This window comes from Danio rerio, chromosome 21 (assembly GCF_052040795.2).
Source record: "Danio rerio strain M-AB ecotype USA chromosome 21, GRCz13ab, whole genome shotgun sequence".
NCBI lineage: Eukaryota > Metazoa > Chordata > Actinopteri > Cypriniformes > Danionidae > Danio > Danio rerio.
The window spans coordinates 12848961-12876112 of NC_141041.1; the positions used below are offsets into that span (position 1 = coordinate 12848961).

At 35.1% G+C, this 27152-nt stretch overlaps 1 protein-coding gene and 2 long non-coding RNA genes across 4 annotated transcripts in view; 2 read left to right on the forward strand and 1 right to left on the reverse strand.

The window, feature by feature from the left end:
• The window catches only part of cast (calpastatin), a 92276-nt gene extending 90517 nt beyond the window's left edge, over positions 1–1759 (reverse strand). The window contains exon 1 of the mRNA NM_001443375.1: positions 1686–1759. The gene's annotated coding sequence lies outside the window, so the exon portion shown is untranslated. The remainder of the gene's footprint in view (positions 1–1685) is intronic.
• On the forward strand, positions 206–25215 carry LOC147838793 (uncharacterized). Of its 2 annotated transcripts, none has more exons than XR_015520080.1 (4): positions 206–290; positions 639–757; positions 5270–5451; positions 23363–25215. It is a non-coding gene; the product is annotated as an uncharacterized LOC147838793 (long non-coding RNA). The 2 variants fall into 2 exon arrangements; XR_015520081.1 differs by lacking the exon at positions 206–290 and adding an exon at positions 5002–5092 and having other exon boundaries at positions 657–757; positions 23363–24796.
• LOC147838794 (uncharacterized) lies at positions 6666–11343 on the forward strand. Its single transcript, XR_015520036.1, has 6 exons — positions 6666–7814; positions 8117–8172; positions 8713–8772; positions 9572–9686; positions 9951–10062; positions 11104–11343. It is a non-coding gene; the product is annotated as an uncharacterized LOC147838794 (long non-coding RNA).
• Positions 25216–27152: the final 1937 nt, after the last annotated feature.

Here is a 27152-nt window from a genome sequence, read left to right on the forward strand (position 1 = left end):
AACTAAAAAGAACGACTCATACGAAAACAGAGGAGTGTCTCAAATTGCATACTCATGCACTATTTTACGCCATTTTGTAGTGTAAATAGTGGCTGTTTCTTAATATGCATTCAGTCTTGCATCCTCGTGTATTGTCATCATCAGCTGCCAAAGTTCAGTTCCAATACTCTAGACCGCAAGAACAGAGTATGCGTTAAACTTCCCGGATGTGTTCTTGATATTGAGGACACACCGATGCAGACTTGGCACCGATCTCGCTCTAGAAGTCCCAGAAGTCATTGTGACTGGAGGTGGGAAGTGCAGCATTTTAAATAGATTTATAATAAAAGTTCAGAGACATGACTTATTTACCTCAGGAGTTTCCCTAAATGAGATGGTGAATATAAACATTACCATGGACATCTTAATAAAGGAATAAACACATTAAGGGTGTTTATTTGCTGAAATTCGTATTAAAATCTATTTTATTTGTATTGTGCAACGTATATTTATAATGTTTTTATGCATAGTATATATTTTAAAAAGGGGAAAAACAATAAATCCCTGTATGAATGCTGTAATGTTTAAATAATTTTCCATTAAAAACACTTGAAGGTCATGTGACTATCAGGAACAACGCAGCATCTCATTTCTCACAGGACGCGTTCTCTGTTCTTGCGGTCTCCGGAGTTCGTTCTTCCGAGGACACCTTTCAAGACCGATCTCTTCAAGAATGCAAGACCATTCTCTGCGTTCTTGGAATTGAGAAACAGCCAGTGTAAGTAGTGCTTTCACACTGAAAACTCTCAAAAGAATAAGTGCACTTTAATTACCCGGATGATGCACTTATTCAGCTGTTAAAATGAAGGGTGGACACTTTACGTACTTATGGATCGCTGCTTTGCTCAGGTAGCGGAAGGGGCGGAGCTTTCAGGCAGACATGTTGGATTACTTTACTTTGGATTTTGAAAGAAATTCTCCTACAATAGTGATTATACCACCTCCCAATAGTGAATGTGGTTATACTCATGGCAGGTATTATTTGGTATTATTTGGTTCACTAATTTGGCAACCGTCAAACATCATCAGGGAAATGGTTCAAATTTCCCCTTAGTAAAAAAACAATAGTGTTTTATTTAGAACGACACTAAATTCATATACTATGCTGTTGAGTGTGTAAGTGCATAAGTAAATAGTGCATAAGTGCAAAGTGTATAATGTGCCATCTGGGACATAGCTAGAACAACTTTGATTCACTAAGAGGACCGGTTCCTAAAAGAACCAGTCGTTCGAGAATCATTTCACACTAGTGGCGTTGAAGGGTTTGAATCACCAAAGAGTCTACTAAAGAGTCATTAATTTCCAAACTGGACTACTGCGGTTTTCAATTTATCTAAAGGTTTTTACAGATGAATTGTTGTACAGGAAAGAGCAATAAGTCAAAGAACAATAGTTAAATCCTGTGACACTTGAGAACAGTTTAAGGAATCAGTTCAGAGTCAGAACATTACTAACCTTAACTTCAAATTCAAAGTAACAATAATAAATTATTCAACATGCATGAATCAGTATTCTATTAGATTAAACTAACAACAACAATATTTAAAAAAAAAAAATGATTTTATGCACAACTGCACATTAGCTTATTTGAACAGTAGCTATCAGAATACTACAAGCCAGTGTGAACTGCATAAGAAAAACCATACCTCCTTTTTGTTTTTCTTACGACCATGACATCTCTTTTTGTGCGGCATGTCTGAAGAATAAGATCACTGACTTTAAAAACAGCACGCAGCTTTAGCTTCGTTTTCACCAGAAGTGGGCTTGTGTTTGCTCCTCCTGCAGAGTGTTAAAGAGTCGGTGCCAGAGGCTTTAAGGAGGTTTAAATCAAAGTCTGTTTGCAATTTGCAAAATGTCACTATGAATTTACTTTAGTTTTGAGGCTTTGTTGTGTACCTGTTGTGTGTGCATGTTACTACTAAAACAGCATTTGTTTTCTTGGATCTTTTGGATTTCTTGAACTACCATTACTGGATGTTTTTTATTATTTTATTCCTGGATTTGAATGTGTTGCCTACAGTATGTTGTTTCTGCTGACTCAAACAGTGCCACACCTCCTTTAACGCTTCCTTTCTCCCTCCCTGTCTTAAAGCAATAGTTCATTCTATTATCGTCATTTACTCAATGCTCAGGATGACTCATGTCTGTTTCTTCAACAAAACACAAAGGAGAAATTCTGAGGAATTCTGCGCACGCAATGCAGTTAAAACAAGGACACCTATGCAGATTATAGACCTAAAGCGTGAAAATGTTTTCTCAATCACCGAAAAATGGATACAGCTTAAGATGCATTTATGTCAGCCTTATCACAACCAAAACATTGAGATTGTCCATTTTCAACCAATTCCAGAGTGCAGAATCTTGTGATAACCTGTGTGTACTTTAAATGAAATCAATTCAATATTCTATTATGTTTTGTTGCTATATTTGTGGTTTATATTATTTCATGGTTATCAATTATAAATCTTAGTTATTTATTCAGTCATCCATTTATTTGATTCATATTTCTAATTCATTCATTCATATTTCTTATTTCTTGCTCTGCTTTTAGTGCTTTTTCCATTGTTTAGTCTTATTTTGATGGTTTTTCATGAAATGTTCCTCTCCGCTGATATGAGATATGAGGGCATGTATCTAATTCAAGGTCATATGGCCTAATGTATAATAACATTTGTTATTTTTGTGCTGCATATCATTGAGAGCACATTAAAACACATGCAACTAAGACTATTCAATAAACCCTGCTTTTTTATTATCATCAATTCGTCTTCTGCTTCTGCTCCTCTCTAGCTTCCATCCACAGCCAACTCCTATATTGATATGTTAATTTAGTCGAATACTGGTTAACAGGTTTGGAAACTCTGCTGATTTGTTGTCCAAATACATGGAGAAAATGACATTTCCTGACAAGATCTGGTTTCTGGGGCTGGATCTTGTGTGGAGAATGTGATCTAACAAGAGGTAATTGAAGAAACTGATTACAAGGACCTGTTTTGTGTGTTTTGGTTGATTAGTCGACAGGTTGAGGGAGAAACATTCACTTTTATATCTTATATTAATAATTAAAATATTAGATCAAGTCATTATACATTTGACCACCCCTATTATGGTTTATACTATTATAGGGGTTCTTGGATAATCACAATAATCAATCACTGTGAGAATCATTCAACAGTCTGAAACCAGCAGATCTAGAGAACATCGTAAGTGTCTATGCAATTTTTTCAGTCTGATTACAACCAAAACATTGTGAGTTTGTCCACTTTCAACCACTTCTAGAGATAGCCGAAGTTTACAAAGACCTGTTCTGTGTGTTTTGGTTGATTAGTCTACAGGTTGAGGGAGAAACATTCACTTTTACATCTACTGTTTTAATTCATTACCCCCTAATCAACGCTTTACTCCCCCTTCAGCCCTTTAAATAGTGAGAAATAGTTTGCTCTGATTTGTATCTAAAATAATATTATTAATTAAAATATTAGATCAAATCAATATACATTTGACCACCTCTATTACGGTTCAGGGGTTCTTAGATAATCACTCCAATCAATCAATGTGAGAATCATTCAACAGTCTGAATCCAGCAGATCTAGAGAACCGAGAGAACATTGAAAGTGTCTACTATGCAGTTTTATCAGTCTGATCACAACCAAAACATTGTAAGTTTGTCCCCTTTAAACCACTCCTAGAGATAGCCGAAGGCCCTGTTTATAAGGACCTGTTCTGTGTGTTTTGGTTGATTAGTCTACAAGTTGTGGGAGAAACATTCACTATCTGTATCTAAAGTAATATTAATAATAAAAATAATAGATCAAATGAATATATATTTGACCATCCCTATTACAGTTTATAGCATTACAGGGGTTCCTAGATAATCACACCAATCACTCAATGTGAGAATCATTCAACAGTCTGAAACCAGCAGATCTAGAGAACTGATCTAGAGAACATCGTAAGTGTCTCCTATGCAGTTTTATCAGTCTGATCACAACCAAAACATTGTGAGTTTGTCCACTTTAAACCACTTCTAGAGATAGCCGAAGGCCCTGTTTACAAGGACCTGTGTTTTGGTTGATTCGTAGACAGGTTGAGGGAGAAACAATCACTTTTACATACTGTTTTAATTTATAACCCCCCTAATCAACGCTTGGGTTCAGCCCTTAAAATAGTGAGAAATAGTTTGCTCTGATTTGTATCTAAATTAATATTAATAATTAAAATAATAGATCAAATCAATATACATTTGACCACCTCTATTATGGTTTTCACCATTATAGGGGTTCTTAGATAATCGTGCCAGATATTCAGTCTATGTGGGAATCATTTAACAGTGCAACCAGCACATCTAGAGAACTGATCTAGAGAACATCGTGTCTACCATGCAATTTCATTAGTCTGATCACAACCAAAACATAATTTGTCCTCTTTCAACCACTTCTAGAGATAGCCGAAGGCCCTGTTTACATTCTGTCTACATTCGATTTTACATTCTGGTGTTTTAATCCATTACATTTGTCCTCTTTTGACAACTTTTCTATAGGTCTATTGACAGTTGTACTGTATTTATGCTCATTTTTGATATACATTTTGATAACATATTGTGTATTAAATGTACAGTTTACATATAAATGCAATGGACAGTTGGTTTGTTGTTGTTTGTTTCTGCTTTGGGGTTTTGTTAGATTCAGGCCTGGTAAGACAACATTGTACTTTTTATATTTTGCCACTGGTAATGGTTGAACATTGACAAACTATAATTTAAAACCCCATTTTTACCTATTTAGCATTGTCCATATGTGAGCATGTTAGCAAAAGTAGATTTTAAAGGGATAGTTCACTCAAAAATGAAATATTGTGCCATTTTTACTCCCTTTACTTATTTAAAACATATTTGAGTTGATTTCTTTTGTTGAACAGAACAGCATTTTTCAAAATATCTTCTTTTGTGTTTAACACAAATAGGAAACTTGTAAAGCATTTAAACCACATAAGGGAAAATACAGTTGATATTAAATCCATTCAATACCAAGGGAAAGGACAAAAAACTCATTCGGTAAGATTGCTTTTGTAGTGTAAATGCTCATGTTTAAATGTGTTTCAACTTCCACAAAAAAGAATTTTTAAAAATCTAGGTGTAAACCAGACTTACTGTATGTAAGAATATTGCCTTTGGAATAACATGTTTTCAGTGCTTATCTGTCTGAATTGTTCTGGTTATTGCTTTCCTTAGGCACGGAAGAAAAAAGAAAAGAGAAAACCAACCATTATCCCCTCCTGCATGAAAGAGGTTCTGTGTTTTCCAGCAGGAGCAGCAGATATTGCAGGAAATGCTCTTGTAAGATCTCCTGCCAGCATTCTTGAGCTCTAGTTGAAGAGTATACACCCAGAGAAAACTGCTGCTGACTCACACAGGTATAGGACAGTTTTCTCTTGTTTTTCACACTTCAGTTCACTTCCTGTGACAAAATGTATGATTAAGCCCAAAGCTTATTTAGTTTAAAAGTATATAAGCAGTTGCAATCAGAATTATTTAACACCCTGAATTATAAGCCCCCCTGTTTATTTTTTTCCCCTATTTCTGTTTAACGGAAAGCAGATTTTGTCAACACATTTCTAAACATAATAGTTTGTTCTGTAGTCTAGTGAAAACATATATAGCTTAAAGGGGCTAATAATTTTGACCTAATAATTTGAACTTAATGACCTTAATTTTGGCTAGTAAACATATGCTGGATATGTTGGCGGTTCATTGCACTGTGGCAACCCCAGATTTATAAAGGGACTAAGCCGAAATGGAAGTGAATGAATAATAATAATAATACTCTAATACTAAATGGGGATATTATTTTCCAAATAATATTTTAGACTTAGAAATATATTCTTTTCAAGCAATACAATTGTATGAATGAATACAAGCTATAGATGCCTTTTAAATTTTAGGCTGGGCCTTTCGCTCTAGGAAGACCATATTATTTAGGAATATATAATTATACACATAGACATCACCTTTTTGAAAGGACACTATTCTTTATAACTGCCTGCTGTTTATATACTATCCAACCTATACATAACTTCTTAACTTGTTTTATTTGGACTGTAATGTAGTAACAATGGGCACCTTTTTGTAAAACTGCTTTGGAAGAATAAATATTGTGAAAAACGCCACACAAATAAACTTGAAATAAATTGAATGCTAATTCCAAATGTATGCCAGAAAATAAACACTTTACCATGCAATTCCAGCAGGTGGCACACTATCCATGCGGTTCAGTTTTATATATACACTGTAAACGATTTCTGTTGTTTTCACGGTATTATACTGCATTTCTCAACAGTTGTTTACTGTATAAGCTGTGTACAGTGTGTTACTGTATATATTGCTGTTTTCACAGCATGATAATGTATTCTCAACATTTCCATACTGTGAACATGATTAACAGTATGCTACTGCAGATTTTACAATGAATTTTGGGAAAAAATCAGTTACTGTGCATCTAAATACAGTACTGCAAATGACCATGAAAAACTCTACACACACTTTATATTATTATTATTATGTTTATTTTATTTTTTGACAAAGTATTTTGTGAAGAAAAATAAAATAACCAGTTTCTTCAGACTGTTCGGTGCATAAAACTGTCCCCTGGTTTTCCATTTTTGGGTGTACTGCACCTTAATTTTATAAGGTTAACATGAAAATATTAAATCATTTTTAATCAACATAACTTTGTGCTTAACCAAAACGTAAACTGGAACAAAAGTAATTGATTCATCATGAAACCAAAGTCAGCTTAAATGTCATAATGACCAGCCTGCTTTAAACGGATTCATGAGGTTAGGGCACCCGTCATCACCATGGAGGTCACATATCTCCGCATTTTCAAAACAATATTTTAAAATAACCACCATCTCTATAAATAAACCACAGACTTGAGTTAAAAACAACTACATTCCCGCATGAAAAACGGTTAAAACTAAATTTTATAACACATTCATTATAGAGCCATCTAAGACCGGGGCAAGTCGCACATGTCTAGCCGATTATAACCTCGTTTCGCCGGATACATGAGTGATGATGGACACCCTGGAGGTCAGAATCTCCGCTATCGGCAAAGCACGCTTAAAATTTACGCATGATATCAATAAATAAACCACAGATTTGAGTTTGTAAGAACTACATTCTCGCATGAAACACTGTTAAAATTTCATTTCGTGACATATTAAACGCAATATTTATAATATTAGCTGGGCTTTCTCATCCGCCATTACCATTTGCTTGTAGATGTGAAATGAATTCTGGGAGAAAAAAAAAATATTTATATATAATTCTCAAAACACTTCAAACGAACTTTATTCTTATTGTCAAGGTCAGATATATGTAATAATTTCGCTGGTAAAGTGAATAAAAAACAATGTTACTATATTGTAATCAATATCACGTTTGCACTGGTTCGGTTCAGCACTCGAGCAACTCTGAATCGTATTGAACCGAATTGAACCGTTTGCTCGGGAATTATTTGATCACACGTGTTCACAAGCACATTCAGCAATATGCAATTAGTGTATAATTAGTGTATAAATGCGTGTGGCCAAGCAGTATAACGAAATAGTAATGAATCATATACAAAAAGGAATCGGTTTTAGGCGGATTCGATTCTTTACTGTTCACTAAGGAGCCGATTCATAGAACCGAACGGACACGACTCGACATGCAGGCAACGGCTCTCCTAATTTGAAATTCACCTGTCGTCTTTCATCCAGCGAATTCATCCTCGGTAAGTGTTTTAAAGTCAAATTCTGTCCGTTGAAGGGTTGTTTTATAAGTATTTCTGTGTATTGTGTGTGTAATTTAAAAGAATTAACCAAGTGACATTAGTTGTAGGTTCGTATGTGACGCTATCCGTTAACAAACGGTATTTTAAACAAGAAATAACAAACGCCAGGCGGTCATTGTAGTGTTTGCGAGGTATTAGATACAGTGAGTTTATCTTGAGTGAGTTTTTGACCATACGTTAAGTTACCTGAAAAAACATAACTTTAACTTATTGTAACGGCATTAATGAATTCTCTATTTCAGCACAACACTGAGATGAAGGCGAAGTCACCATGAAAAGTTAAACGTTTACCGTTAAGGTAAGCTCTGGTCTTCACATAGTCATTATGACTAAGCTATCATTATGGTTAAATTTTTCAACTGTAAGTTAGTTATTTAAACTAAACTCATAATGAAATGAGTCTTAACTGTTTTATTAAATGGAGCTGAAAATTAAATGCAGTTGAATTATTTTAAGCTAACGTTAATATTAACAAAATACATATTAATTGTCTATTTCTCAATAATGTTAATGAGCTTGATGTATAGTGTGTCATTAACTGTACATTTAATTTTTGGTGTTCAGGTGTACCTGAAGTGAGTGTACGTTCTGAGTACACAGATATAAGCCAAAGTCATCATCACTATATATATATATATATATATATATATATATATATATATATATATATATATATATATATATATCCATCCTAATCTTAGAGAAATTGATGGGGTCAGGGAATGATTTGTGTACAAATGTATTTTAACCCCATTCAGATTGGTATGGTTGTACCATAGATTTAGATTAATTAATGTTAAGTCTTATTTTACTCTTATTATATTTATCTGTTTTTCAGCTACAGTAATTGATGTTGAAAAACTGATGCTACCAATCTCTCCTCACTTGATTATTCAAGGTAATGTTGATGTCTTCCTCATTTTGATTAGATTTTTAAATGTCAAGTTGTTCACAGATTTGTTGTAAGGAGTTTCATGTACAACCTCTTTTTCTTCTTCCAGCAGTCCCTAAGATAAAAAAATCTGGTGTTAAAACAGCCACGGCTATGCTATTTGCCTACCAATTGCTGAGTAAATATTAGACAAACATTTTTTTCTATAACTGTTGTCTTTGTGTTTATTAGCAATTTTACTGGGCGTATGTGTTTTTTTTTTTTTTTCAAACAGCCTGGAAACTGTAATTTTAGTTCAATATGTTATTTTATGCTATTCATTTTTGTGTTAACATAGATTGCATGGTGAAGCTATCGTTTTATAGTGGGAAAATGTAAAAGAGAATCACTGAATACAATGGCATAATGATTCTGCTTGTTCAAAGAAAGTACTTGATTTAGTTTTCCTCAAGCGACACATCAGTTTTTATGACTATTGCTTGACACTTGAATTGAAGGGACAGTTCACCCCAAAATGAAAATAATAGCATCTTTGGCATCCTCCACTTGTTTCAAAATAGTTATACATTTAATTTGTTCCGTTGAACACAAACTCGTATTTTTAAAGAAATTTGGTTCAAATATGGATGTCAATAGTTACTGGTTACTAACATTCTTCAAAATATCTGCTTTAGTGTTTAACAGAAATTTAAACGGATTTAAAACACATGGAGTAATGGTGGCAAAAAAGTAAACTATCCTTTTAAATATTTTATTCTGAGACTTATTTTTATATGTCTTGTCTTTTGCCATATTGTCTTTCTAGCCCAGATTGTGATGAACCTGGAATGTGACACCAGTTACTCTTAAGACAAGAACCGAATAAAGCACAGATGTGGAGGGATTTGCAGCCAAACTAACTGGAGGGAAGGAACCTTTAGGTAAAAGCACCTGCTTTATTTAGATCTGAAGTATTTTATTTGACATAGAGATTTATTGTTTTAATTCTAATTTAAAGCAAACAAGGTTGAGCACCCCTGGTCTAAAAGCTCAAAAATGCTGTTTCCGTGATAAGGTTAAATGTAATTCTGGAATAGATTCATTAGGATCAATGCTTAAAGTAAACATTTTCTTCTCTCTGTAGACCAAACATGTTTACTATCCCTCACATTTTAATAAATTGTTTCTGTTTTTGTTTCTTACAGTGTGGGTGAACATACTACCTGGATGTCCAACAAAGGCTGCACAAGAGCTCATTTGATAGCACACATTCTGTCCTGTCTACATCTCTGATGACCTGGAAGTGCTTCGAGATCAGTGAGTAATACATCTTTATATTGTCATGCATACAGGATTTCTGTAAGCTTAGCTTTAATGTTAGTTTCTAATCAGCAGTGACTGTTTTAAAAAATTAAGTATTTAAATTATTCTCAACGTTTTACTGATGCTGTGCACAGTAACGTCATGATGATTTAGTTTGAGGAAATGTCACTAGAGAGTTTGTATAAAAAAATAAATAAATAAATAAATTGTATGAAATGACTCGATAAAATGTTTATTTGTCTCGCTGACATGCCATCACTGCTGCATATTAAAATACAGTAATACGAATTGACAGCAGAATATTACCACAAACATTTCATGAAGTAGGCTAGACTGCTCTTAAGTTCTCTACTCAACTTTAACACATTTCCTCGTGTCGCTGAGCCTCTCTGCAGATTTTGCCAAAAATGAATGCTTAGTGATTACTTTGTTTTATGCAAACCAAATATCAGTAACTCATCATTAGTATTATTTTAAAAAATCACCCACAGCTTTTATGTTCTCTAACGCAATCTTATCTGTAAGTTAGAAGTGGATTTATACGTGTTAAAAGCCTAAAAGTATTTAATTAACATTAGTCACGTTAAATTAGATTATTTTTATTTATTTAATTTTAAATATGTAGCCTCTTAAAGTGAGAATGAACTGTGTTTACCCCTCTTAAATCCGTGGAAGCACTAGTAGTGTGATCATGGAATCAGATATTCGAGCTATACAGAGTCGGACATTAAGTTAAGATGAGACTTTATTTTTTACACACCTGTGTGGACACCTGACTAGCGATCTTCAAGAACAATGCCCGCTGATCTTTTCCCCATTAACGTTAGTGTAATTTCGAATTGACAACAAACTGTATTTCACCAACAAAAACAATTAAAAAAAACTGTTATATATATTATAACTGTTATATATATTTATATATATATATATATATATAAAAACAACAGTGCAGTGTTTCGTTTCTGAATGAATTAAATGGTTTGAGGGATGATCAGTTTTTACTTTAGTGATTGATTTTGCTTGTCATTTTTGCAGGATCATCAGAAGTGCTGCTGCCCTTTTTCACTGTCCCTTTCCACATCATTTGACCTTCATCATTTCCTGTCTTGTAGCAGTATTTTCACCTGTTTTTAAAATTGTAATAATTTTTGATGCATTAATTGTTGACTGGTTTTAATGATCAATTGTTTATTAGGGTTCTGTTGCTTTGTTATATTGAATAATTGCTACTGTTTTAGCATGGTTTACACAATAAACCTTTATTGTGAAGTTAAAGTTTCAGTTTCTTTATTTTTCTTGTATTTCTTGAACAGTTAAAATAACACTTGTGCAATTTTTGAACTTTTTTTTACCCATTATAAAGTAGCACTATTAAATAAAATAAAATAACATTTAATAACTGTAAAATACTATACAGTAATAATGAAAGTAACGTTAAAATACCGTAGTTCTTCATGGTAAAAATGTACAATAAAATACTGTTTTCAGTTTTGCAGTATGTGTATCACTACTGTAATTGGTGTTACAGTAAAAATCAACAACAGTAAAATGATGTATTACATTTTACAGTAAATGTAATACTAATGTAATTAGTATTACAGTAATGTTACTGTTTTATGAAATACAGCAGCTACTGGATAATTGTTGCCAGTAACTTACTGTTAATTTAACAAGAAATCGTTTACAGTGTATATATATATGTGTGTGTGTGTGTGTGTGTGTGTGTGTGTGTGTGTGTGTGTGTGTGTGTGTGTGTGTGTGTGTGTGTGTGTGTGTGTATTTATTTATTTTTTATTTTTTTTGCAGGTTATTGTCATAAATAAATTCGCTTTCAATTTACTTTTTATGTTGTTTTCATTAATTGAATTTTAAAAAATACTCAAAAATGTATAAATAAAAAATGACTAATTTCATACAGCCTCTTTATATGTATACTTAATTCAAACATTACTTTTCAAGAAAGTAGTAATATAAATAATTGCCACAGAAAGATTTTTTCTTTCTGTAGAGATCATTTCTACAAAGAGACCATTAAACCATCTGTCAAACGATTTAGCGTTGTTTGCAGGAGGCAGGCTGCGTCGTCATAAAGTAACGGCCACTTCTGCCACCTTTTTTATTTACATCCTCCCTCTATTGGTTTTCATTTCCCAGCAGTCTATAATGTAATCAGCCAGGAAGGCAGCAATAGTGACTCATTTCTCACAGAAAACCCTCAAATAGTGAAGCCCATCCGCAATACTGAGATCTGCAATAAAGTAAGCGTCCATGAAGCCCTCATGTTTGCAGGAAACCTCTGAACGCTCGATAATTGCAGACGCCGTGTGACACCGATAACATTTAGACACACAAAAGGCAATAGTGGCCGACGCTTTGCCATTTGGATGAGTGTTTGTCTTTATCTGTGTGTGTGTGGATGAAGGTTCTCCACCTCTGATAAGACAGAAGGGACACAATGGTTTATAAAAAGCTTCAATTCATTCAGTTCTCAAGGCACCGCTGTAGCATCTATTGACCTCTAGTTCATGAAATCAACTGTTTGTTGTGTGTCCACGCCTGTGGCTGGTTTTATTGATTTACTAAAAAAACAATTAAATGAACAAGTGTTTCCTCATGTTGGGCATTTCTTTATCAGACACATTTACATCACTTATAAAGGCAAACCTCAAACTTTTATGATCTAACTTCTGTTCAACACACAAAAAAAAGATATTTTGAAGAATGCTGGGAACCGCTAGCCATTGACATTCATAGTAGGAAAAACAAAAACTATGGAAGTTAATGAATAGCAGAAAATCTCAAACTTCAAATTGTGGGGGGTAATCTATCACTTTAAATGTCTTCTCAACTAATAAAATACTTTTTAATAGACAAAAACTGTCTTGAAGTCACTGTGAAATAATACTGGCTGTTTATATTTTTATAGAAAATTGCAAATAATTAACCTGGGCGAAGCAGTGGCGCTGTAGGTAGTGCTGTCGCCTCACAGCAAGAAGATCACTGGGTCGCTGGTTCGATCCTCGGCTTAGTTGGCGTTTCTGTGTGGAGTTTGCATGTTCTCCCTGCATTCTCATGGGTTTCCTCCGGGTGCTCCGGTTTCCCCCACAGTCCAAAGACATGCGGTACAGGTGAATTGGGTAGGCTAAATTGTCTGTAGTGTATGAGTGTGTGTGTGAATGTGTGTGTGTGTGTGGATGTTTCCCAGAGATGGGTTGCGGCTAGAAGGGCATATTTTATTAACGTCTGACCCCTACCCCACCCCTAAACCTAAAGGTCACAGTAATGTAAAAACAGATCTGTAGTCTATTAGTATAGCTGATAACATTGTGCATGATAGATAACAGCCTTCTGTGTTTCGTCTGCTGCATTAGTGTGCGTATGAATGGAAGTCTATGGGATGAAAAGTCCAGTGTGACCGCAGCTTTACAGTCTACAAGACTATTGTATGTCAAAATGAGGTACATAGTCGTAGTCATTACTCCTTACAAGTATCAGCTGTGTGTTTAACCAGGGAGAGAACTGGAACTGGTGTGTGTGTGTGTGGTAGATGGTGGGATCTGTAGTTCATACCTGCAGAACAAGTAGTAGAGTGAATGAATAATAGTTTATTCCAGCAATCTGCACAGATCGCTGGTAATCATAACAATAATAAGTAATAATACAGATTTGTTGGTGTATCTGTTTTCAAGTGTTTGCTGTATTTTAAAGCAATAGCAGAAACAAAGGTTGTCAAATTAAAGGATAGTTCACCCAAAAACGAAAATTGGTTCACTATTTACTCTCCAAAAGTCATTCTGAAGAAAGCTGAAAACCTGTAACCATTGACTTCCATTGTAGGAAAAACAAATACTATGGAAGTCAATGGTTACAGGTTTTCAGCATTCTTCAAAATATCTTCCTTTGTGTTTAACAAAGTAAAAGGTGAGTGAATGATGACATGAGTTTTCATTTTTGGGGGAACTATCTCTTTAAGTTACAGTTTCAGAAAGAAACCATTTGCTCATGGGACTTTACCATTTGTTTTATCCATTTGATGGAGTCTCTGTCACTTAAATATAATGTCAAAAAAGAATTACAAGTTAAAAGTTAGATTAAAGATATCCAATGTGTTGTGTTTATAAAAGGCAGATTAACTAGGTAAATTCCAGCAAAGCTACAGCAATGGCTAAAATGTATACAAATATATATTAAAGTTTATGTAGACATTTTTCCCCACTTTGTCTCTGTCACACTCATCATGGAAAGAGTGTCACTTTATTCTCTCCATGTTTTGAAAGGTCATGAATGACGTTGAGAGACGAGACGGGCTCACGGATGTCCGTTTTTGGCTGCGGGAGCAATTAGCCTTTGGGTTAACGGAGCTGTGTGATGGTGTGAGTTATAGAGATATCTCAGATGTTCAGGTGACCTTCTGTCATTCTGTCAGCACAGCAGATAAGAGGAACTATAGTCCAAAGCATGATTTCTTTCTGAGAGGAAATGAGAATTTTTTGGTGCACCCTTAAAAGTGAAGGTGAAATGTTTTTTGTTATTTTTTCTATCAGTGATGTCATAGAAAAGCCATTTTTGGTTCTTTTGTTCTTTAAAAGAATGTGGCATTCTTCTCTTTCTCCTGTGCGCCTCTCTTCAATTCAATGACAGCATATAATGGCTTATACTATTCAGAATATGTTCAAGTTTGCTCTTGCTTATTAGAGTTTTTCAATACAAATATCTTAAATGTAATAATAATTATACCTATTATTTGAGAAATATAGGTTGCAAAAATTTGCCACAGGTTAATTTTGCTTCACCAATTCCTAAATATAAAAAAGGATTAAAATAAATTATCTAAAAATTATATCACAATACACTCTCAAAAAATGTTTGGTGCTTGTTCAAACTACTTATTTAAAATAAGCTGAAACAACACAACTCTTGAGTTTTTATTGGGACAACTTAATTGTTTTATGTTTAATCCACTTAATTTAGTCAAAAATTAAAAGTTAACTTAATTCCTTCATGTTGTCTCAACACAAATCTCTTGTGTACAACCCAGACTTTTTTACAGAGCACTCAAATGAGCTATTTTCCCTGCTTGTTCAAGCTACTTGTTTAAAATGAGCTGAAATAACACAATTCTTAGTATTTTTGGGGGCAACTTAATTGTTTTATGTTCAGTCCAAACTTAAATTTGTTAAGTTAACTTAATTGATTTGTGTTGGGAAAACATAAATGAGTGGTATGGAACTCTGCTTTTTACAGTGTATTAACACACATTAATTAGTATAATAGAAACTAAATAAAGAAACATTAAATAACTCATTCATACATTAGTTTTCGTATCAGCTTAGTCCCTTTATTAATCAGGGGTCGCCACAGCGGAATGAACCACCAACGTATCCAGCTGGAGGAAACCCACGCAAACACATGGGAGAACATGCAAACACACAGAAATGCCAACTGACCCAGCAGAGACTCGAACCAGCAATCTTCTTGCTGTGAGGCAATCATGCCAACCACAGCGCCACTGTGACACCACATTAAATAATAAATGAAATAAACTTAATGTTCATTTTCTTTTTGGCTTAGTCCCTTTATAAATCAGGGGTCACCTCAGCGGAATAAAGCACCAACTTATCCAGTACATATTTTATGCAGCGAATGCCCTTCGAGCCACAACCCAACACTGGGAAACACCCATACACACTCATTCACACACATAGGAAATTTAGCTTAAATTCACCTATAGTGCATGTCTTTGGACTTGTGAGGGAAACCAGAGCACCTGAAGGGAAACCCACCTGAACCAGCAACCTTCTTGCTGTGAGACAACAGCGCTACCCACTGCCCCACCGTTATGCCCTTAACTAGTATTTGAATAAATAAATTAAAATGTTTACTAAAATACAAAAATTTAATTGGATAAACTTTAAATTAATTAAAATTATTTGTTAAAAATAAATATAAACCCGTCCCTGATTAAATGCAAAAATGTTTAATAATAAGTCAATAAATAAATAAATTAATATTTATTTATAAATAATTTTTACACTCAGTTATAGAGAATTTTCGAAGCATTTTTTTTCATCCGCAGAACCATTTTTATTTCTTTTGTTCTTCATTCTCCTGTAAGCCTCTGTTCAATTCAGTGACAGTATCATAAGCTTATAATGTTCAGAGTATTTTAAGTTTTACTCTAGCTTATTAGCATTTTTTAATACGTTTTTTACCGACATTCTTACCCAAACAGACTTATATTTAGTTATTTAAATAGAAAATATTTGATTTAAAAACCTATTTAATTTATGTATTTTTAATATTTTATTACACTAAAAAAAATAAGTTAGCTGGTTGTTCGAACTACTTATTTATTATAAGCTGATACTACAAAATTCTTGAAGTTTTTTCAGAACAACTTAATTGTTTTATGTTCAATCCACTTAAATTTGTAAAAAACTAATAATTTTACTAATAACTTAACTAACTAGTAATAACTTAATTCCTTCATGTTGTCCCAACCCAAATCATTTTTCAATGACTCTGATTTCTCTATTGCCTTACTCTTTCTATGCACACGGACATCTTTTTAATTGGCTCCTTTAGTCATTATCTTCTATGGAAACAAGCAGATCCATCTTTGAGAGCTCCCAACTCTCTGTAGAAACTCCCAGTCTACAAAACGCAAACCTAATTACACGCACAGGCCTTGCCAGACTTTTAAAGAAATGCCAACAGTGGGGGAATATGGATATTTACTCACTGCTATTTATGGCAACACACTAGTACACTTCTGTACAGACATTAAAGTGTCCATATTGGTAAGTGACGCGGAATGTTTCCCCTTTATGTTTTATGCAGAGCTGATATCCATGCTGTGCAATAAATGGGCTGGTCACTGTTGCTTGTTGTTTTATGATCAGATGAATTTCCCGCAGTATTGGTGTCACTGATATGACACCGAGCGCTGACAGCAAGATGGAGGAAAAGAGATAGCGACAGAGAGAAAGGTTTCCATGACAACTCCACATCCTTGACAAACGACACAGTTTGAGGACGAGAGTAAGCGATAAGGAAGAAACTATGCGCATGCATGTGAGGGAGAAAAGAAATCCAAGATTAGAGTACCTGATCTGAGTCAGAGCAGCACTGACTCACACGACTGCAGGTTTATGAGCCGTTTCATATGGTTAGTGGTTACATCAGTGTTTCAGCCTTACAAAATAACCATTATTGAAGACAATGTGAGTGAAATGCGACACTGTGGTTTTGTAATTGTGGGCACAGCATTTTAAGATATAAATAATGAGATACTTGTCTGTTATCTTTATTTTAATTATTGCTCAAATTTATTTGTTTATTATTATTCTTATTTAAGTTAGTCTGCACACTACCTGGCAAAAGTCTAATTGTCGATCCCAGTTCTAATAGCAACTAATAATAACTTGACTACAAGTTAATTATTAAAAAGTAGCAGAAGGTAGATTTTCTGATGAATCATCTGTTGAACTGCATCCCAATCATCACAAATACTGCAGAAGACCTATTGGAACCCACATGGACCCAGGAGTCTCATAGAAATCAGTCAAGTTTGGTGAAGGAAAATTCATGGTTTGGGGTTACATTCAGTATGAGGTTGTGCGAGAGATCTGCAGAGTAGATGGCTACATCAACAGCCTGAGAATCAAGACATTTGTGCTGCCCATTACATTATAAACCACAGGAGAGGGCAAATTCTTCAGCAGGATAGCGCTCCTTCTCATACTTCAGTCTCCTCATCAAAGTTCCTGAAAGCAAAGAAGGTCAAAGTGCTCCAGGATTGGCCAGCTCAGTCACCAGAAATAAACATTGTTGAGCATGTCTGGGGTAAGATGGAGGAGAAGGCATTAAAGATGAATTTAAAGAATCTTGATGAACTCTGGGAGTCCTGCAAGAACACTTTCTTTGCCATTCAAGATAACTTTATTAATAAGTTATTTAAGTCATTGCAGAGATGTGTGGATGCAGTCCTTCCTCATGGGAGTCATACACAATATGCATTATTTTTCCACTGCACCATGACTTTATATTCTATACTGTACATTATTTCTGTTAATTGACAAGACTTTTGTATAAACAAAGTCAGACCTTACTGTCATAATTAAATAATTCAAAATCAAGGCTTGATCATATTTTATGTTGGTAAAATGAGCATAATCTAAAGGCCTTTGCCTTTCATAAAAGCCACTCATACCAAATGATCAACTAGAAGACAAGTTGTTATTTGTTGTTCCTAAAATTTAGATAGAAATTTGTCAGGTAGTGTAGTTTTTATACATTTATTTCATTATTGTGTTTTAATATGTAACTGAATAATACATTTGCAATAGCAGCTAGATGACATTAAACTATGAGTTAAGTTTGATGATTAACTTTGTCATTGGCTTGAATTAATTTCTCGATTGGATGTTTCATTTGCATTTCGTCATTTAGCACATCTCTTTGTCCACAATTTAGGAGGCAACAAGAAGAGGCAATACACACAGGAAGTGCTAATTATACAAAGGAGCTATTAGTGCTACCAACACCCCCCCCCCCCCCCCCTTGTGCGTTACACATTAATAAATATTTTTTATTTTACTATACTTCATGTAAAAAAGCAGAAAACACCTCCGTCTCTTGAAACATCAATAAAAAAGAATATTGTAAAACATATCATAATTAATATTTTTTTACATAATAAAAAACATTCTGAAATTTTACCTTCCAGTAAAAAAACACCAACAACAGAGAAAGCATAATTATATGGTGTAATGCCTTTGCAATCAAAAGATTTCATTATAATGGAAGTAAATGGGGCAAAAACTGCCCCCAACATAACGAAAGGGTAGTCAATGTGCACAGAGTGTATTGTTAAATTTAAAAAAAAAAAATCCAAAATATATATGTCAAAATAAGATTTGTCATCAAAAATAATTCCATTTACTGAAACGACACAGAGAATGTCATGGCCAAATTAATACTCAAAATCACCCCAGAGTCGATGAATTTATAAAAAAAAAAGTTTTAAATAAAATGATCTAAATCATAGGTGTCAAACTCAGTTCCAAAAGGGCCGCAGCTCTGCACAGTTTTGTTCCAACCCTAATTAAACACACCTGATCAAACTAATTGAGTCCTTCAGGCTTGTTTGAAACCTACAGGTAAGTGTGTTGGAGCAGGGTTGGAACTAAACTGTGCAGGGCTTCGACCCTCCAGGAATTGAGTTTGACACCCCTGATCTAAACCATTGCTTAATAAAGGCTTAAAGTTAAAGACTCAATCTTTAACGTTGAGTCACTGGGATACAAAATGTGTTTTATATAAACCGATGTTCTGCTTTGGCAGTAGCTGAGTGGTAAAACCAAAGGCTTCACCTTCTTTTGGAAAAGGGTGGAGAGCATGCAGCAGCTCATTTGCATTTAAAGAGACACAAATAAAAGCAGCACATTTTTCCATACACTCTCAAACAGGCATCTGCAGCATGGCCAACACAATCTCACGGCAATTCGTAACTTTTTCATTTAGTGGCTAATTCGTATGAATTCATACGATCTAATTCGTACAATTTAGTACGATTTGCTCATCCCCCAATGACGGTTGGGGTTAGGGGTGGGGTCAGGTGCCACGCCTCCTTTTTAAAATCGTACCATTTCGTACGACTGAACTCGTACGAATTCGTACGAATTAGCCACTAAACTGGCAAAAAGTAAAATACTTACGTTTTCTTGTGAGATCAGGCTGGCATGGCGTAATAAATAATTAATGATGTATTTTGAGCAAAAACGTCATATACACATTCTGAGGACATGAGTCTTCATTTATATAAACCAGTGGCATTTATATAAAAAGTGGCATAACAGGTACCTTTAAATTTTGATTGACACAAACCCTTTCTTACTGATATGTCAGGTGGAGAACAAAATCCATTGCTCTTTTATTTCAGATGCCAATTAATATTGAACTTACTTACATCCGCAGCAGAATAAACACTCTTACACACTGTTTGCACTGCCATCACGTCCTCCATGACGTCTTCTGGCCTGATTCAGAGCGTCCACTTCTCCATCAGACCTTTCATTTCCTGCTGTCTTAAACCATCCCCCTCCACAAGCCGTGATTTTAGCCCACTCTGCTTATTGTTCATACACCATTACATGTTAGCACGTCTCTTAATGACAACTTCCAGCTGTTATGGTGACAGCTCAGATGCGATGGCGGTAATCAGATGTGAAAGATTATCCCAATTGGCTAATCCGGTTTTTCCACATTTGACGTGTTTGTTTGCATTTAAGTGTGTGTACATGTTTGATCAGTGAAGCCTTTTTAACTCTACTTAGAATTTAAAAAATAGCATTTTGTATGACTGAGTAATGATGCTGAAGAAATCATTGAGTTTAAAGGTATATTTCACTCAAAAAATCTAAATTCTGTCATACTCTTTACTTTTTTCAAACCTTTCTTCTGTTTGAACACAAAATAGTATATTTTATTGTAACTATCGACTTACTCAGTATTTGTTTTTCCTACTATGGAAGTCAATATTAACAAATGTTCAGCTTATAAAGGTTTGGAACCACTTGAGGATAATTAAATATTTTTTGGGGGGTGGTAATTTTTAGGAAGGTCTTTTTTCTGTTTAATGGTCCAACCCATTTTTAAATAGCTCTTGTTTAGGTCCTAATTTTGCTTTAGACGCAGCCATCCATAGTCAAAGTCAAAAAACACTTTGATATTATCATAATCCACAATGCTGCAGCAGCTTTTTCATGTCTAAAGCAGTTAGTTTCAAGAGTTTGTTCTCTGTACAAGCCTGCTCTGCTCTGATTGGTCGGATGTCTCAGTCTGCTGTGATTGAATGGAAACAAATCACTCATTGCCTTATCTAAATTTCAGTTCAGGAGGCTTCTTTAGCACAGTCCAGAGCCATAGAGAGACAGAGAGTTGCAACAATGGCAGTACAAAATGTTCAGTTGTCATTCATGTAGACTCAAATAGTTCCAGGAATTGCTTTGCAGTTAATTCAAATAATGTTAAATAACGTTAAAACAGGGTATCAAGGGTAGCACAATCGCCTCACAGCAAGAAGGTTGTTGGTTCGCGCCTCGGCTGGAGTTTCCATGTATTCACGTGGATTTCCTCTGGGTGTTCCGTTTCCTCCATAAAACATGTGGTATAGGTTTATTGGGTAAGCTAAATTGTCCATAGTGTATGTGTGTGAATGAGAGTGCATGGATATTTCACAGTGATGGGTTGCAGCTAGATGTGCGTCTGCTATGTAAAACATACGCTGTATAAGTTGGAGGTTCATTGCGCTGTGGCGACCCCAGACTAATAAAGGGACTTAGCCAAAAAGAAAATGAATGAACTTTAAAACATAGAAAATCTTATTTTTAGAAGCTTTGTATCTTTCGAAAGTGCAAAATCAGCCTTCATCAGCAGTAACTCAGCTGTAAGTGCTAACTTCCAGGAACTTGTGAGAGGCGCCATGAGCTGCCATTGCTGTTGAAAAAAGCAACGCAGGCTCATTCTGATTACGTACCCCTATGTTTCTGGAGGAAGCAAAATACATCCCAGGAGCTACATTTTTTGCCAGTTTTTGTTATCACGAATCCACCAGAGGCTGCTGTGTATGCTTTTTCAGACCTCAAAGTCAAACCTCGCAAGTGCCATTCGCGCCTGCTGTTCTCACATAAATCCACCAGAGGCCGCTGTCGACTGACTGACTAACCTATCAACTGACCCACCCTTCCCCTTCCCTAAACCCAACCAATAGTGTTTTAAAAAGCATCGATCAACCAGCAACCACCCACTTCCCCAAACGCAACTGACAGTGTTTTTAAAAGCAATTCGGAAAAAGAAAAGCCCTCGTGCAATTTTTACCACATTTTTAGATTTTACCACATTCTCACCCTGTTATTTACTTGTTTGTTTTATTTTTCGGTTTTTGTTTTTGTCTTATCTGTTTTCTGGAACCGTTCTTCACCGGAATCGAACCCCATCATCGCGGTCAACTCTGCTCTGTGGCTCAAGTCTGCCGATGTACATGTCAAGCTACCGGACAAACTGGTAACAGTGTAAAAGCCGACCTGAGGTAAGCAGTAAGCGGTCAGCTTGTAAGCGAGAAAGGGAACGCCGTCATACCGCCCCGTAGCATTTGGTTAAAAGATTAAATGCAGCCATACGTACTTCTGGCTACATAATTCGCCATCTCCAGAAATGTAAGGCTACGTTTTCAGAATGAGCCTATGTTGCAACCAACGTTCTATTGGTGCCAATGGAGTTGTCACAACTCTCTCTCTCTCTCTATTGCTCCGGCACAGTGATACAAACAAAAACGATGATGTTGGTTTTGCCGTATAAGTATTGGATTTGCTTTCACAGGACAGAAGAGCATTTGCTCAACATGTTGACAATATATATTTAAATCCATGTGAAATTTTTGTGTTATTTTTATTATTATTTTTTTTCCGTTTGGAGGGGCGGATGGGCAGCGCAGTGGCACAATCACCTTACAGCAAGAAGGTCGATGGTTCAAGCCCTGGCTGGGTCAGTTCACGCTTCTGTGTGGCGTTTACATGTTCTGCCCGTGTTGGTGTGGGTTTCCTCCAGGTGCTCTGGTTTGCCACACAACTCCAAAGACATTCGCTATAGGTTAATTGAATTAGCTAAAATGACTGTAGTGTATGAGTATGTGCAAGAGTGTGTGGGTTGCAGCTGGAAGGGCATCCGATGCGTAAAAAATGTGCTGGATAAGTTGGCGGTTCATTTAGCTGTGGCGACCCCTGATTAATAAAGGGACTAAGCCGAAAAAAAAATAACTGAATGGAGGGGCGGTACTTCTCTGTTGATGCCAGTTTGACAGCTTTAGTCACAATATTCTTAACCACACCCCTCTGACAATTAGTTGGCTACAAGAGAATGATGTACAAAAGAAAGCTCCGCCCCCTACTAAATATTCTGTTTCAGTTGGAAATACATCAACATACTGAGAACTCTCAGGTTCATGTGGACTTCATGTGGACAAAAATACAGGGTGTGACAACAAACCTTACTTTACTATACCTTACCGTACCTTGCTACTTTGCATTACTAATGACTAATTTTTACAATTCAAAATCTTTCTTTTGGAAGAAAACAACAGTATTTATTGCATACTTTGATCTTTGAGACATTTTGATACATACTGCATGGAGGATAAATAGGACACTTTAATAATATAAAACATGCATCGTGACTAAATCTTGCTGCTTTTCCTGGTTCAAAGTCTAACTTGTTCTGTGCTTAATGCAAACAGGTGTTGCTAGGTGGACATGGATGACTGCAGCTGCTACAGCAAATGGATTGTTTGCTCAACAGCCCATCTGATAGGCCGGAGAACAGACCAGCTGATTTATGTACATGAAATGTCTGGCCATCTTCTAGCATTCCCATTCATCTCAATGACAGTTTCTTGGCTGCAGAATGACATTACAAGAACACACACAATCTTAAGCCCCAATAGTTTAAAAAGAGATATAAAGTAAAATGTGTTTATTCATATGGTTGTTAAGGTTATGGTTGTAAATCAAACCCATGGCCTACTGTATGCTTTGGTAGCAAACTAAAAAACGGAACCCCAAAACCATTTAACAGTAACTAAAATAACCAGGTAAGTGTTTATTATTATAAGATGCCACATATTTGTTTGAAAAACACTTAGGATTTCTTCTGTTGTTGTAGAACATACTTTACTATTTTATTTTCTGTTACAGACTTATTCATGACAGGCCTATAACACAAACTTATAAGGCAACCAAAGGTGAATAATATACTAACATTTCATAACAGACTTATTTGGCTAAACAAAAAAGGTTTAAGCCACAAATAATTGTTAATAAAGTTGTTACTGCTAATTTTAGTTTATGACATTTTGAAATAATGATATCTATAAACCCAGCCTAACATAAAATAAACTATGCTTTGAAAATTGACCATGATTTAACTTGTTAATGCATGACTGATAATGTGTAAATAATGTTATTTGGGCACATTCGTTACTATTATTGGTGTCACGGTGGCGCAGTGGGTAGCACGATTGACTTACAGCAAGTGGGTTGCTGGTTTAAGCCACAGCTGGGTCAGTTGGCATTTCTAAGTGGAGTTTGCATGTTTGTGTGAGTTTCGTCTGGGTGCTCTGGTTTCCTCTACAGTCCAAAGACATGTGCTATATGAATTGGATAAGCTAAATTGTCTGTAGTGTATAAGTGTGAATGAGTGTGTATGGATGTTTCCAAGTGCTGGGTTGGAGCTGAAAGAACATCAGCTGCGTAAAACATATGCTGAATAAGTTTGCGGTTCATTCCGCTGTGGTGACCACGGATTAATAAAGGGACTAAGCTGAAAAGAAAATAAGTGAATGAATTACTATTATGTATAACTACAATGTTATTAATATATTAATAAACAATGGTTGGTGTACCAATATCATGGCTGATCGGTGGATAATATTTGCTATTTTAAAATAACAATAATCATGTTTCCTTTTTCTCTTTTTTGTATAGAAAAAGGTTGCTTATTTTTATTAACCCCTTATGGACCCTGTCTTCATTACAATGGACATCACATGTCAGCCCATGTGGTTCCTGAGCATTTCATCAAATTTAAAGCCTGAAGTCCATGGGAATGGACAATTGTCATCCAATCAAATGGTGGTTAGGTTCGGCATGTTGTAATAAAAATCCACTACACTAAAAAGCAGCATGGCATCATTTCACCCCAGACACAGACGTAAGCCACATTTACAATATTGTTATTCAGATTTATTGATATGTTTGCCAATATTCTATATGTAAAAAATAGTGATTGCAGCTTCTAGTTAAAGTTTAAAATCTTTTGTAACACCGCAAGCTTTAGATCAGGATTTTTTTCTGTTCATTAGAATGTATCATGGGTACAGAATCTGAAATCTCCAGTAATGCTGATTGAACCTATATATATATAACTATATTGACATACTAATTCATTGTTGAAACAATTTTATATGCAGAATATACAGATCTTGAAATTCTTGAATGCATAGCAGATGAAAATATTTCACATGTGGAGTGATGAGGAAGATGAAGATGAAGTTTGTTATAAGCAAGGTGCAATCTAAATAACAAAAACCTCAAAAATTAAAGTAAAAATGGTACAATCTTAATGTTTGTGATTTAAAAAAGAAAAGTAAATTTCAAGATTATACTAGCAATGGTGTATGTATTTTGTATTTTATGTTTGTATATTATTCGGGAATATATATATATATATATATATATATATATATATATATATATATATATATATATATATATATATATATATATATATATATTTATAATTTATAGGAGGCTCAAGAACTAAAAACATACTTTTACATTTGGTCACACTTTATTTTGGACCATCTGTAAAGAGACCATCCATTTGTTGAATTTAAATTACATTGCATATGATATTAAGCAACGACGCAGTAGGTAGTGCTGTCATCTCACAGCAAGAAGGTTGCTGGTTTGAGCCTCAGCTGGGTCAGTTGGCGTTTCTGTGTGGAGTTTGTATTTTCTCCTTACATTTGCGTGGGTTTCCTCCAGGTGCTCCGGTTTCCCCCACAGTCCAAAGACATGCGGTACAGGTGAATTGGGCAGGTTAAATTGTCAGTAGTGTATGAGTGGGAATAAGTGTGTGTGGATGTTTCCCAGAGATGGGTTGTGGCTGCTGCGTAAAAACGTACTGGATAAGTTGGCGGTTCATACCACTGTGGCGACCCCAGATTAATAATGGGACTATATAAGCTGAAAAGAAAATGAATGAATGATATTAAGCAGACAGTCTACTAATACTCAAATGGACCATCAGCATTTTTCAGAAAGTTGAAACATAATTTGGGTCTGAAGGGGTTAAGTGGAAATGCAAATGAAACAACAAATATACATTGGATGCCCGCCGCCCTGGACTTGAGCCAATAAAACCATCAATAAATCAATTATTGATAAATTAAATAAATTTCTTCATAGTTTTGTGGTAGTTTGCATCATGCTTATGAATACACATATGATTAGGTGATCCTAATACATTTGCCTGTTGATGCTAATTAAACTGAGTTTGGTGGAGTTTGGGCAGAATTTTAATATCACCACACCTGATCAAAAGGCTGCTGCACAGACTCTGGTGCCAAACACTGACAGTGGACATTTATTTTATTTTATTTACTTTATTTAGACTTTTCAGCATCAATTTTCTACAAGGGAAGCAATACGCGTCGTCTATTTGTTAATTTTATTTTAGAATTTATTTTTCAAGTAGGCTAGCTAGCCTATGGGTGTACTGAAGCTTCCTGTCACTTCAATTCACACGGAAGTGCATCAGGTAAACAGTTGAAGATTAAGCTCTGTGTACATGAACTGTGCAAATCATAATGTTTCTATGAATGTACATTTTTATGGAAGATTACGTAAACTCTCTGTAAAAAAAAAACAACTAAATGCAATCTGCACTGAGATACTGAGAGCAGTCCATTCAGAGAAAACGAGCACTCAACTGGCATGAACAGCGTCATAAACCTCATAAAACAAATGAACCCGTGAATCGAGCATTGAACAAAAGGCGATGACATCAAAAGAGAGCAGAAGAGTCCGTGTCAATATAGCCCTTAAACAGATTTCAGGCTCTCTTTGATAACAGCACTTGTTTTGGCACGACACTCCTCTCATGTTCATAGTCAGAGCTTTGAAAGTTAGCTCTGTCTGGGCCATTTGACACTGACAAAAAATTGATTATTCATGAGGCCTCTGACCTCTTCATCGTCTTCTTGGTATTCATACACATGCAGGGCAATGGACCGTGGACATGATTCTTTCTGTGGACATAATCGAAACGGATATATATATATATATGTGTGTGTGTGTGTGAGTGTCAGTTCTAATGTCTCTTTTTTTATTAAATGATTTAGTATGGATTAGTTATTTCTAATTATTAACAGTATAAGTAATAATGGTTTACTGTATAAATTATAGATCTACAGTCATTTCCATATATGTTATATACATTACACAATATCTATCTATCTATCTATC